Here is a 15151-nt window from a genome sequence, read left to right as displayed (position 1 = left end):
CAACCCGTTCCTTTTGTACTAGATGAACGAACGTCTCACCACATGCTAAGTTCTGAGAGATACGTCTGTGTGAAAGCCGTCCTTCAACTAGTTGTTGGGAACACAAAGTTTCTTTTCAGTTGCAATCTCAACTCCATACATATACATGGGGATGGACTAGATCCAACTCGGTTTTACAGTGAAAACTGCAGGAACTTCAAACCGGAACAAGGAATCAATCTGAGAAACCAGAGTAAAAGTTTCTCCTGCAACCCGTTCCCTTTGTGCTAGATGAAAACAAGTCTCTCCACATGCACAGTTCTGAAAGATACGTATGTGTGAAAGCCATCATTCACCTTGTTGTTGGGAACACAAAATATCTTTTCAGTTGCATGCTCAACTCCATACATGTATATGGGGATGGACTGGTTCCAACTCGGTTTTACTGTGAAAACTGCAGGAACTTCAAACCGGCACTAGGAAACAGCCTCAGAAACCAGAGAAAAAGTTTATCCTGCAACCCGTTATCTTTGTGCTAGATGAACGAACGTCTCTCCACATGCTCAGTTCTGAGAGATAAGTGTGTGTGAAAGCCGTCATTAACCTAGCTTGTTGGGAACACAAAGTTTCATTTCAGGGGCAAACTCCACTCCATACATGTATATGGGGTGGTACTAGCACCATCTCGATTTTACAGTGAAAACTGCAGGAAATACATACCGGCACTAGGAAACAGCCTGATAAACCAGAGTAAAAGTTTCCCCTGCAAACCGTTCCCTTTGTGCTAGATGAAAGAACGTCTCTCCACATGCTCAGTTCTGAGAGATACGTGTGTGTGAAAGCCGTCCATCACCTAGTTTCTTGGGAACACAAAGTTTCTTTTTAGTGGCAAACTCCACTCCATATATGTACAAGGGGAGGGACAGGATCCAACTCGGTTTTACAGTGAAAACTGCTGAAACTTCAAACCGGCACTAGGAAACAGCCTCAGAAACCAGAGTAAAAGAATCTCCTGCAACCCGTTAACTTTGTGCTAGATGAACGAACGTGTCTCCACATGCTCATTTCTGAGAGATAATTGTGTGTGAAATCCGCCCTTCACATAGCTTGTTGGGAACACAAATTTCTTTTCAGTGGCAAACTCCACTCCATACCTATATATGGGGGGGGGACTTTCTCCAACTCGGTTTTACAGTGAAAACGGCAGGAACCTCAAACCGGCATTAGGAAACAGCCTGAGAAACCAGAGTAAAAGTTTCCCTTCAACCCGTTCCCTTTTTGCTAAATGAACGAACGTCTCTCCACATGCTCAATTCTGAGAGATAAGTGTGTGTGAAAGCCGTCCTTCACCTAGTTGTTGGGAACACAATGTTTCTTTTCATTTGCAAGCTCATCTCCATACATATACATGGTGAGGGACTAGCTCCAACTCGGCTTTACAGTGAAATCTGCAGGAACTTCTAAATGGCACTTGGAAACAGACTGAGAACTAGAGAAATACTTTCCCCTGCAACCCGATCCCTTTGTGCTAGATGAACGAACCTCTCTTCACATGCTCTGTTCTGAGAGATTCGTTTGTGTGAAAGCCGTACTTCAACTAACTTGTTGGGAACACAAAGTTTCTTTTCAGTTGCAAACTCCACTCCATACATATACATGGGTATCTACTAGCTCCAACTCGGTTTTATGGGGAAAACTGCAGGAACTTAAAACCGGCACAAGGAAACACACTGAGAAACCAGAGTAAAAGTTTCTCCTGCAACCTGATCCCTTTGTGCTAGATTAACGAACGTCTATCCACATGCTCAGTTCTGAGAGATAAGAGTGTGTGAAAGCCGTCCTTCACCTAATTGTTGGGAACACGAAGTTTCTTTTCAGTTGCAAGCCCAACTACATACATATACATGGGGATGGACTAGCTCCAACTCGGCTTTACAGTGAAAACTGCAGGAACTTCAAACCGGCACATGGAAACACACTGAGAAACCAGAGTAAAAGTTTCACCTGCAACCACTTCTCTTTGTGCTAGATGAACGAACTTCTCTCCACATGCTCAGATCTGAGAGATACGTGTGTGTGAAAGCCGTCCTTCACATAGCTTCTTGGGATCACAAAGTTTCTTTTCAGTTGCAAGCTCAATTCCATACATATATATGAGGAGGGACTAGCTCAAACTCGGTTTTACACTGAAAATGCAGGAACTTCAATCCTGCACTAGGAAACAGCCTGAGATACCAGAGTAAGTTTCCGCTGCAACAACTTCCCTTTGTGCTAGATGAACGAACATCTCTCCACATGCTCAGTTCTGAGAGATACGTGTGTGTGAAAGCCGTTCTTCACATAGTTCTTGGGAACACAAAGATTCTTTTTACTTGCAAGCACAACTTCATACATATATATGGGGATGGACTTGCTCCAACTTGGTTTTTCAGTGAAAACTGCAGGAACTTCAAACCGGGACTAGGAACCAGACTGAGAAACCAGAGTAAAACTTTCCCCTGCAATATTTTCCCTTTGTGCTAGATGAACGAACCTCTCTTCACATGCTCAGTTCTGAGAGATACATTTTTGTGAAAGCCGTCCTTCACATAGCTTGTTGGGAATACAAAGTTTCTTTTCAATTGCATGCTCAATTCCATACAGATATATGGGAATGGACTAGCTCAATCTCGGTTTTACACTGAAACCTGCAGGAACTTCAAACCTGCACTAGGAAACAGCCTGAGAAACCAGAGTAAAAGTTTCTAGGGCAACCACTTCCCTTTCTGCTAGATGAACGAAATTCTCTCCACATGCTCAGTTCTGAGAGATACGTGTGTGTGAAAGCCGTCCTTCACCTAGTTGTTGGGAACACAAATTTTCTTTTCAGTTGCAAGCTTCACTCCATACATATACATGGGTATCTACTAGCTCCAACTCGGTTTTACTGTGAAATCTGCAGGAACTTCAAACCTGCACTAGGAAACACGCTGAGAAACCAGAGTAAAAGTTTCTCGTGCAACCACTTCCCTTTGTGCTAGATTAACGAACTTCTCTCCACATGCTCAGTTCTGAGAGATACGTGTGTGTGAAAGCCGTCCTTCACCTAGTTGTTGGGAACACAAATTTTCTTTTCAGTTGCAAGCTCCACTCCATACATATATATGGGGAGGGACTAGCTCCAACTCGTCTTTACAGTGAAAACTGCTGGAACTTCAACCGGCACAAGGAAACAAACTGAGAAACCAGAGTATAAGATTCACCTGCAACCCGTTCACTTTTTGCTAGGTGAAAGAACGTCTCTCCACATGCTCAATATTGAGAGATAAGTGTGTGTGAAAGCCGTCCTTCACCGAGTTGTTGGGAACACAAAGATTCTTTTTAGTTGCAAACTCAATTTCATACATATATTTGGGGATGGACTTGCTCCAACTCGGTTTTGCAGTTAAAACTGCATTAATTTCAAACCGGCACTAGGAACCAGACTAAGAAACCAGAGTAAAACTTTCCCCTGCAATTTTTCCCTTTGTGCTAGATGAACGAATGTCTCTCCAGATGCTCAGTTCTCAGAGATACGTGTCTGTGAAAGCCGTTCTTCACCTAGCTTGTTCTGAACACAAAGTTTCTTTTCAATTGCAAGCTCAAATCCATACATATATATGGGGAGGTACAAGCTCCAAATCGGTTTTACAGTGACAACTGCAGGAAATTAACACCGGTACAAGTAATCAGACTGAGAAAGCAGAGTAAACGTTTCTCCTGCAACCAGTTTCCTTTGTGATAGATGAACGACCGTCTCTCCACATGCTCAGTTCTGAGAGATAAGTGTGTGTGAAAGCCGTCTTTCACCTAGCTTGTTGGGAACACAAAGATTCTTTCCAGTGGCAAAATCCACTCCATACATATATACGGGGAGTTTCTAACTCCAACTCAGTTTTACAGTGAAAACTGAAGGAACTTCAAACCGGCAGTAGGAAACAGCCTGAGAAACCAGAGTGAAAGACTCCCCTGCAACCCGTTCCCTTTGTACTAGATGAACGAAAGTCTCACCACATGCTAAGTTCTGAGAGATAAGTGTGTGTGAAAGCCGTCCTTCACCTAGCTTGTTGGGAACACAAACATTCTTTTCAGTGGCAAACTCAACTCCATACATATATAAGGTGAGGTATTAGTTCCAACTCGATTTTACAGTGAAAACTGCAGGAACTACAAACCGGCACTAGGAAACAGCCTTAGAAACCAGAGTAAAAGTTCCCACTGCAACCCGTTCCCTTTGTGCTAGATGAACGAACGTCTATCCACATACCCAGTTGTGAGAGATAAGTGTGTGTGAAAGCCGTCCTTCACCTAGATTGTTGGGAACACAAACATTCTTTTCAGTGGCAAAACCACTCCATACATATATATGGGGTGGGACTGGGTCCAACACGGTTTTACAGTGAAAACTGCAGGAACTTCAACCCGGCACTAGGAAACAGCCTGAGAATCCAGAGTATAAGTTTCTCCTGCAAACCGTTCCCTTTGATCTAATGAACGAACGTCTCTCCACATGCTGGGTTCTGAGATGTAAGTGTGTGTAAATGCCGTCTTTCAACTTGCTTGCTGGTAACACAAATTTTCTTTTCAGTGGCAAAATGCACTCCATACATGTATACGGGGAGGGACTAAATCCAACTCCGTTTTACAGTGAAAACAGCAGTAACTTCAAACCGGACCTAGGAAACAGCCTGAAAATCCAGAGTAAAAGTTTATCCTGCAAACCGTTCCCTTTGTGCTAGATGAACGAACGTCTCTCCACATGCTCAGTTTTGAGAGATAAGTGTGTGTGAAAGCCGTCCTTCACCTAGCTTGTTGGGAACACAAAGTTTCTTTCCAGTGGCAAAATCCACTCCATACATATATATGGGGAGGTTCTAGCTCCAACTCAGTTTTACAGTGAAAACTGCAGGAACTTCAAACCGGCAGTAGGAAACAGCCTGAGAAACCAGAGTAAATGTCTCCCCTGCAACCCGTTCCTTTTGTACTAGATGAACGAACGTCTCACCACATGCTAAGTTCTGAGAGATACGTCTGTGTGAAAGCCGTCCTTCAACTAGTTGTTGGGAACACAAAGTTTCTTTTCAGTTGCAATCTCAACTCCATACATATACATGGGGATGGACTAGATCCAACTCGGTTTTACAGTGAAAACTGCAGGAACTTCAAACCGGAACAAGGAATCAATCTGAGAAACCAGAGTAAAAGTTTCTCCTGCAACCCGTTCCCTTTGTGCTAGATGAAAACAAGTCTCTCCACATGCACAGTTCTGAAAGATACGTATGTGTGAAAGCCATCATTCACCTTGTTGTTGGGAACACAAAATATCTTTTCAGTTGCATGCTCAACTCCATACATGTATATGGGGATGGAATGGTTCCAACTCGGTTTTACTGTGAAAACTGCAGGAACTTCAAACCGGCACTAGGAAACAGCCTCAGAAACCAGAGAAAAAGTTTATCCTGCAACCCGTTATCTTTGTGCTAGATGAACGAACGTCTCTCCACATGCTCAGTTCTGAGAGATAAGTGTGTGTGAAAGCCGTCATTAACCTAGCTTGTTGGGAACACAAAGTTTCATTTCAGGGGCAAACTCCACTCCATACATGTATATGGGGTGGTACTAGCACCATCTCGATTTTACAGTGAAAACTGCAGGAAATACATACCGGCACTAGGAAACAGCCTGATAAACCAGAGTAAAAGTTTCCCCTGCAAACCGTTCCCTTTGTGCTAGATGAAAGAACGTCTCTCCACATGCTCAGTTCTGAGAGATACGTGTGTGTGAAAGCCGTCCATCACCTAGTTTCTTGGGAACACAAAGTTTCTTTTTAGTGGCAAACTCCACTCCATATATGTACAAGGGGAGGGACAGGATACAACTCGGTTTTACAGTGAAAACTGCTGAAACTTCAAACCGGCACTAGGAAACAGCCTCAGAAACCAGAGTAAAAGAATCTCCTGCAACCCGTTAACTTTGTGCTAGATGAACGAACGTGTCTCCACATGCTCATTTCTGAGAGATAATTGTGTGTGAAATCCGCCCTTCACATAGCTTGTTGGGAACACAAATTTCTTTCCAGTGGCAAACTCCACTCCATACCTATATATGGGGGGGGACTATCTCCAACTTGGTTTTACAGTGAAAACGGCAGGAACCTCAAACCGGCATTAGGAAACAGCCTGAGAAACCAGAGTAAAAGTTTCCCTTCAACCCGTTCCCTTTTTGCTAAATGAACGAACGTCTCTCCACATGCTCAATTCTGAGAGATAAGTGTGTGTGAAAGCCGTCCTTCACCTAGTTGTTGGGAACACAATGTTTCTTTTCATTTGCAAGCTCATCTCCATACATATACATGGTGAGGGACTAGCTCCAACTCGGCTTTACAGTGAAATCTGCAGGAACTTCTAAATGGCACTAGGAAACAGACTGAGAACTAGAGAAATACTTTCCCCTGCAACCCGATCCCTTTGTGCTAGATGAACGAACCTCTATTCACATGCTCTGTTCTGAGAGATTCGTTTGTGTGAAAGCCGTACTTCAACTAACTTGTTGGGAACACAAAGTTTCTTTTCAGTTGCAAACTCCACTCCATACATATACATGGGTATCTACTAGCTCCAACTCGGTTTTACAGGGAAAACTGCAGGAACTTAAAACCGGCACAAGGAAACACACTGAGAAACCAGAGTAAAAGTTTCTCCTGCAACCTGATCCCTTTGTGCTAGATTAACGAACGTCTATCCACATGCTCAGTTCTGAGAGATAAGAGTGTGTGAAAGCCGTCCTTCACCTAATTGTTGGGAACACGAAGTTTCTTTTCAGTTGCAAGCCCAACTACATACATATACATGGGGATGGACTAGCTCCAACTCGGCTTTACAGTGAAAACTGCAGGAACTTCAAACCGGCACATGGAAACACACTGAGAAACCAGAGTAAAAGTTTCACCTGCAACCCCTTCTCTTTGTGCTAGATGAACGAACTTCTCTCCACATGCTCAGATCTGAGAGATACGTGTGTGTGAAAGCCGTCCTTCACATAGCTTCTTGGGAACACAAAGTTTCTTTTCAGTTGCAAGCTCAATTCCATACATATATATGGGGATGGACTTGCTCCAACTTGGTTTTTCAGTGAAACCTGCAGGAACTTCAAACCTGCACTAGGAAACAGCCTGAGAAACCAGAGTAAAAGTTTCTAGGGCAACCACTTCCCTTTCTGCTAGATGAACGAAATTCTCTCCACATGCTCAGTTCTGAGAGATACATTTTTGTGAAAGCCGTCCTTCACATAGCTTGTTGGGAATACAAAGTTTCTTTTCAATTGCATGCTCAATTCCATACAGATATATGGGAATGGACTAGCTCAATCTCGGTTTTACACTGAAACCTGCAGGAACTTCAAACCTGCACTAGGAAACAGCCTGAGAAACCAGAGTAAAAGTTTCTAGGGCAACCACTTCCCTTTCTGCTAGATGAACGAAATTCTCTCCACATGCTCAGTTCTGAGAGATACGTGTGTGTGAAAGCCGTCTCTCACCTAACTTGTTGGGAACACAAAGTTTCTTTTCAGTTGCAAGCTTCACTCCATACATATACATGGGTATCTACTAGCTCCAACTCGGTTTTACTGTGAAATCTGCAGGAACTTCAAACCTGCACTAGGAAACACGCTGAGAAACCAGAGTAAAAGTTTCTCGTGCAACCACTTCCCTTTGTGCTAGATTAACGAACTTCTCTCCACATGCTCAGTTCTGAGAGATACGTGTGTGTGAAAGCCGTCCTTCACCTAGTTGTTGGGAACACAAATTTTCTTTTCAGTTGCAAGCTCCACTCCATACATATATATGGGGAGGGACTAGCTCCAACTCGTCTTTACAGTGAAAACTGCTGGAACTTCAACCGGCACAAGGAAACAAACTGAGAAACCAGAGTATAAGATTCACCTGCAACCCGTTCACTTTTTGCTAGATGAAAGAACGTCTCTCCACATGCTCAATATTGAGAGATAAGTGTGTGTGAAAGCCGTCCTTCACCGAGTTGTTGGGAACACAAAGATTCTTTTTAGTTGCAAACTCAACTTCATACATATATTTGGGGATGGACTTGCTCCAACTCGGTTTTGCAGTTAAAACTGCATTAATTTCAAACCGGCACTAGGAACCAGACTAAGAAACCAGAGTAAAACTTTCCCCTGCAATTTTTCCCTTTGTGCTACATGAACGAATGTCTCTCCAGATGCTCAGTTCTCAGAGATACGTGTGTGTGAAAGCCGTTCTTCACCTAGCTTGTTCTGAACACAAAGTTTCTTTTCAATTGCAAGCTCAAATCCATACATATATATGGGGAGGTACAAGCTCCAACTCGGTTTTACAGTGACAACTGCAGGAAATTCAAACCGGCACAAGGAATCAGACTGAGAAAGCAGAGTAAACGTTTCTCCTGCAACCAGTTTCCTTTGTGATAGATGAACGACCGTCTCTCCACATGCTCAGTTATGAGAGATACGTCTGTGTGAAAGCCGTTATTCAACTAGTTGTTGTGAACACAAAGTTTCTTTTCAATTGCAAGCTCAACTCCATACATATACATGGGGTTGGACTAGATCCAACTCGATTTTACAGTGAAAACTGCAGGAAATTCAAACCGGCACTAGGAAACAGACTGAGAAACCAGAGTAAAAGTTTCACCTTCAACCCGTTCCCTTTGTGCTAGATGAAAAAATGTCTCTCGACATGCACAGGTCTGAGAGATACGTGTGTGTGAAAGCCGTCCTTCACCTAGTTGTTGGGAACACAATGTTTCTTTTCAGTTGCAAGCTCATCTCCATACATATACATGGTGAGGGACTAGCTCCAACTCGGCTTTACAGTGAAATCAGCAGGAACTTCTAAATGGCACTAGGAAACAGACTGAGAACCAGAGAAATACTTTCCCCTGCAACCCGATCCCTTTGTGCTAGATGAACGAACCTCTCTTCACATGCTCAGTTCTGAGAGATAAGTGTGTGTGAAAGCCGTCCTTCACCTAGCTTGTTGGGAACACGAAGATTCTTTTCAGTTGCAAACTCCACTCCATTCATATACATGGGTATCTACTAGCTCCAACTCGGTTTTACACTGAAAATGCAGGAACTTCAATCCTGCACTAAGAAACAGCCTGAGATACCAGAGTAAAAGTTTCTCCTGCAACCACTTCCCTTTGTGCTACATGAACGAACATCTCTCCACATGCTCAGTTCTGAGAGATACGTGTGTGTGAAAGCCGTTATTCACATAGTTGTTGGGAACACAAAGATTCTTTTTAGTTGCAAGCTCAACTTCATACATATATATGGGGATGTTCAAGCTCCAACTCGATTTTACAGTGAAAACTGCAGGAACTTCAAACCGGCACTAGGAAACAGCCTGAGAAACCAGAGTGAAAGTCTCCCCTGCAACCCGTTCCCTTTGTACTAGATGAACGAACGTCTCTCCACATGCTCAGTTCTGAGAGATAAGTGTGTGTGAAAGCCGTCCTTCACCTAGCTTGTTGGGAACACAAAGTTTCTTTCCAGTGGCAAAATTCACTCCATACATATATACGGGGAGTTTCTAACTCCAACTCAGTTTTACAGTGAAAACTGAAGGAACTTCAAACCGGCCCTAGGAAACAGCCTGAGAAACCAGAGAAAAAGTTTCTCCTGCAACCCGTTCCCTTTGTGCTAGATGAACGAAATACTCTCCATATGCTCAGTTCTGAGAGATAAGAGTGTGTGAACGCCGACCTTCACCTAGCTTGTTGGAAACACAAAGTTTCTTTTCAGTGGCCAAATACACTCCATACATGTATATGGGGAGGGAGTAAATCCATCTCGGTTTTACTGTGAAAACTGCAGGAACTTCAAACCGGCCCTAGGAAACAGCCTGAGAAACCACAGGAAAAGTTTGACCTGCTACCCGATCCCTTTGTGCTAGATGAACGAACGTCTCTCCACATGCTCAGTTCTGAGGGATAAGTGTGTGTGAAAGCCTTACTTCACCTAGCTTGTTGGGAACACCAAGTTTCTTTTCAGTGGAAACTCCTCTCCATTCATATTTAAGGGGAGATATTAGCCTCAAATCCGTTTTATACTGAAAACTGCTGGAACTACAAAACGACACTCGGAAACAGTCTGAGAAACCAGAGTAAAAGTTTCTTCTACTACCCGATCCCTTTGTGCTAGATGAACGAACGCCTCTCCACATGCTCAGTTTTCAGGGATAAGTGTGTGTGAAACCCGTCCTTCACCTAGCTTGTTGGGAACACAAAGTTTCTTTTAGATGGCCAACTCCACTCCATACATATATATGGGAAGGTACTAGCTCCAACTCGGTTGTACAGTGAAAACTGAAGGAAATTCAAACCGGCACTAGGAAACAGCCTGAGAAACCAGAGTAAAAATCTCCTACAATCTTTTCCCTTTGTGCTAGATGAACGAAAGTCTCTCCAAATGATCAGTTCTGAGAGATAAGTGTGTGTGAAAGCCGTCCTTGATCTAGCTTGTTGGGAACACCAAGTTTCTTTTCAGTGGCCAACTCCACTCCATATATATACATGGGGAGGTAGTAGCTCCAACTCGGTTTTACAGTGAAAACTGCAGGAACTTCAAACCGGCACTAGGAAACAGACTGAGAAACCAGAGTAAAATTTCTCCAGCAACCCGTTCCCTTTGTGCTAGAAGAACGAAAGTCTCTCCACATTCTCAGTTCTGAGAGATAAGTGAGTGTGAAAGCCGTCCTTAACCTAGCTTGTTTGGACACAATGTTTCTTTTCAGTGGCAAAATCCAATCCATACATGTATATGGGGAGGGAGAAAATCCAACTCGGTTTTACACTGAAAACTGCAGGAACTTCAAACCGGCACTAGGAAACAGTCTGAGAAACCAGAGTAAAAGTTTACACTGCAACCCGTTCGATTTGTTCTAGATGAACGAACGTCTCACCACATGCTCAGCTCTGAGTGAAAAATATGTGTGAAAGCCGTCCTTCACCTACCATCTTGGGAACACAAAGTTTCTTTTCAGTTGCAATCACCAACATTTACATATATATGGGGAGGTGCTAGCTCCAACTAGGTTTTACAGTGAAAACTGCAGGAACTTCAACCGGGCCCTAGGAAACATCCTGAGAAACCAGAGTAAAAGTTTCTCCTGCAACCGGTTCCCTTTGTGCTAGATGAACGAACGTCTCTCCACATGCTCAGTTCTGAAGGATAAGTAGGTGTGAAAGCCGTCCTTCAACTAGCTTGTTCGGAACACAGTTTCTTTACATTGGCCAACTCCACTGCATACATGTATAACGGGTGGGACTGTATACAACTCCCTTTTACAGTGAAAACTGCAGGAACTTCAAACCGGCCCTAGGAAACAGCGTGAGAAACCAGAGTAAAAGTTTCTCCTGCTACCGATCCCTTTATGCTAGAAGAACGAACGTCTCTCCACATGCTCAGTTCTGAGAGATAAGTGTGTGTGAAAGCCGTCCTTCACCTAGCTTGTTGGGAAAACAAAGTTTCTATCCAGTGGCAAAGTCCACTCCATACATGTATAGGGGGAGGGACTGGAACCAACTCGGTTTTACAGTGAAAACTGCAGGAAATTCAAACCGGCTCTAGGAAAAACCTGAGAAACCACAGAAATAGTTTCTCCTGCAACCCGTTCCCTTTGTGCTAGATGAACGAAATTCTCTCCATATGCTCAGTTCTGAGAGATAAGTGTGTGTGAAAGCCGTCCTTCACCTTGCTTGCTGGAAAGACAGAGCTTCTTTTCAGTGGCAATCTCAGCTCCATAAATATATATGGGGATGTTCAAGCTCCAACTCGATTTTACAGTGAAAACTGCAGGAACTTCAAACCGGCACTAGGAAACAGCCTGAGAAACCAGAGTGAAAGTCTCCCCTGCAACCCGTTCCCTTTGTACTAGATGAACGAACGTCTCTCCACATGCTCAGTTCTGAGAGATAAGTGTGTGTGAAAGCCTTCCTTCACATAGCTTGTTGGGAACACAAAGATTCTTTCCAGTGGCAAAATCCACTCCATACATATATACGGGGAGTTTCTAACTCCAACTCAGTTTTACAGTGAAAACTGAAGGAACTTCAAACCGGCAGTAGGAAACAGCCTGAGAAACCAGAGTGAAAGACTCCCCTGCAACCCGTTCCCTTTGTACTAGATGAACGAAAGTCTCACCACATGCTAAGTTCTGAGAGATAAGTGTGTGTGAAAGCCGTCCTTCACCTAGCTTGTTGGGAACACAAAGTTTCTTTTCCGTGGCAAACTCAACTCCATACATATATAAGGTGAGATATTAGTTCCAACTCGATTTTACAGTGAAAACTGCAGGAACTACAAACCGGCACTAGGAAACAGCCTTAGAAACCAGAGTAAAAGTTCCCACTGCAACCCGTTCCCTTTGTGCTAGATGAACGAACGTCTATCCACATACCCAGTTGTGAGAGATAAGTGTGTGTGAAAGCCGTACTTCACCTAGATTGTTGGGAACACAAACATACTTTTCAGTGGCAAAACCACTCCATACATATATATGGGGTGGGACTGGGTCCAACACGGATTTACAGTGAAAACTGCAGGAACTTCAACCCGGCACTAGGAAACAGCCTGAGAAACCAGAGTATAAGTTTCTCCTGCAAACCGTTCCCTTTGATCTAATGAACGAACGTCTCTCCATATGCTGGGTTCTGAGATGTAAGTGTGTGTAAATGCCGTCTTTCAACTTGCTTGCTGGTAACACAAATTTTCTTTTCAGTGGCAAAATGCACTCCATACATGTATACGGGGAGGGACTAAATCCAACTCCGTTTTACAGTGAAAACAGCAGGAACTTCAAACCGGACCTAGGAAACAGCCTGAAAATCCAGAGTAAAAGTTTATCCTGCAAACCGTTCCCTTTGTGCTAGATGAACGAACGTCTCTCCACATGCTCAGTTCGGAGAGATAAGTGTGTGTGAAAGCCGTCCTTCACATAGCTTGTTGGGAACACAAAGATTCTTTCCAGTGGCAAAATCCACTCCATACATATATACGGGGAGTTTCTAACTCCAACTCAGTTTTACAGTGAAAACTGAAGGAACTTCAAACCGGAACAAGGAATCAATCTGAGAAACCAGAGTAAAAGTTTCTCCTGCAACCCGTTCCCTTTGTGCTGGATGAAAACAAGTCTCTCCACATGCACAGTTCTGAAAGATACGTATGTGTGAAAGCCATCATTCACCTTGTTGTTGGGAACACAAAATATCTTTTCAGTTGCATGCTCAACTCCATACATGTATATGGGGATGGACTGGTTCCAACTCGGTTTTACTGTGAAAACTGCAGGAACTTCAAACCGGCACTAGGAAACAGCCTCAGAAACCAGAGAAAAAGTTTATCCTGCAACCCGTTAACTTTGTGCTAGATGAACGAACGTCTCTCCACATGCTCAGTTCTGAGAGATAAGTGTGTGTGAAAGCCGTCATTAACCTAGCTTGTTGGGAACACAAAGTTTCATTTCAGGGGCAAACTCCACTCCATACATGTATATGGGGTGGTACTAGCACCATCTCGATTTTACAGTGAAAACTGCAGGAAATACATACCGGCACTAGGAAACAGCCTGATAAACCAGAGTAAAAGTTTCCCCTGCAAACCGTTCCCTTTGTGCTAGATGAAAGAACGTCTCTCCACATGCTCAGTTCTGAGAGATACGTGTGTGTGAAAGCCGTCCATCACCTAGTTTCTTGGGAACACAAAGTTTCTTTTTAGTGGCAAACTCCACTCCATATATGTACAAGGGGAGGGACAGGATTCAACTCGGTTTTACAGTGAAAACTGCTGAAACTTCAAACCGGCACTAGGAAACAGCCTCAGAAACCAGAGTAAAAGTTTCCCTTCAACCCGTTCCCTTTTTGCTAAATGAACGAACGTCTCTCCACATGCTCAATTCTGAGAGATAAGTGTGTGTGAAAGCCGTCCTTCACCTAGTTGTTGGGAACACAATGTTTCTTTTCAGTTGCAAGCTCATCTCCATACATATACATGGTTAGGGACTAGCTCCAACTCGGCTTTACAGTGAAATCTGCAGGAACTTCTAAATGGCAGTAGGAAACAGACTGAGAACTAGAGAAATACTTTCCCCTGCAACCCGATCCCTTTGTGCTAGATGAACGAACCTCTCTTCACATGCTCTGTTCTGAGAGATTCGTTTGTGTGAAAGCCGTACTTCAACTAACTTGTTGGGAACACAAAGTTTCTTTTCAGTTGCAAACTCCACTCCATACATATACATGGGTATCTACTAGCTCCAACTCGGTTTTACAGGGAAAACTGCAGGAACTTAAAACCGGCACAAGGAAACACACTGAGAAACCAGAGTAAAAGTTTCTCCTGCAACCTGATCCCTTTGTGCTAGATTAACGAACGTCTATCCACATGCTCAGTTCTGAGAGATAAGAGTGTGTGAAAGCCGTCCTTCACCTAATTGTTGGGAACACGAAGTTTCTTTTCAGTTGCAAGCCCAACTACATACATATACATGGGGATGGACTAGCTCCAACTCGGCTTTACAGTGAAAACTGCAGGAACTTCAAACCGGCACATGGAAACACACTGAGAAACCAGAGTAAAAGTTTCACCTGCAACCACTTCTCTTTGTGCTAGATGAACGAACTTCTCTCCACATGCTCAGATCTGAGAGATACGTGTGTGTGAAAGCCGTCCTTCACATAGCTTCTTGGGAACACAAAGTTTCTTTTCAGTTGCAAGCTCAATTCCATACATATATATGAGGAGGGACTAGCTCAAACTCGGTTTTACACTGAAAATGCAGGAACTTCAATCCTGCACTAGGAAACAGCCTGAGATACCAGAGTAAGTTTCCGCTGCAACAACTTCCCTTTGTGCTAGATGAACGAACATCTCTCCACATGCTCAGTTCTGAGAGATACGTGTGTGTGAAAGCCGTTCTTCACATAGTTCTTGGGAACACAAAGATTCTTTTTACTTGCAAGCACAACTTCATACATATATATGGGGATGGACTTGCTCCAACTTGGTTTTTCAGTGAAAACTGCAGGAACTTCAAACCGGGACTAGAAACCAGACTGAGAAACCAGAGTAAAACTTTCCCCTGCAATATTTTCCCTTT

Source organism: Camelus dromedarius, chromosome 27, assembly GCF_036321535.1.
Source record: "Camelus dromedarius isolate mCamDro1 chromosome 27, mCamDro1.pat, whole genome shotgun sequence".
Lineage (NCBI taxonomy): Eukaryota > Metazoa > Chordata > Mammalia > Artiodactyla > Camelidae > Camelus > Camelus dromedarius.
This window is presented reverse-complemented; position numbering follows the sequence as displayed.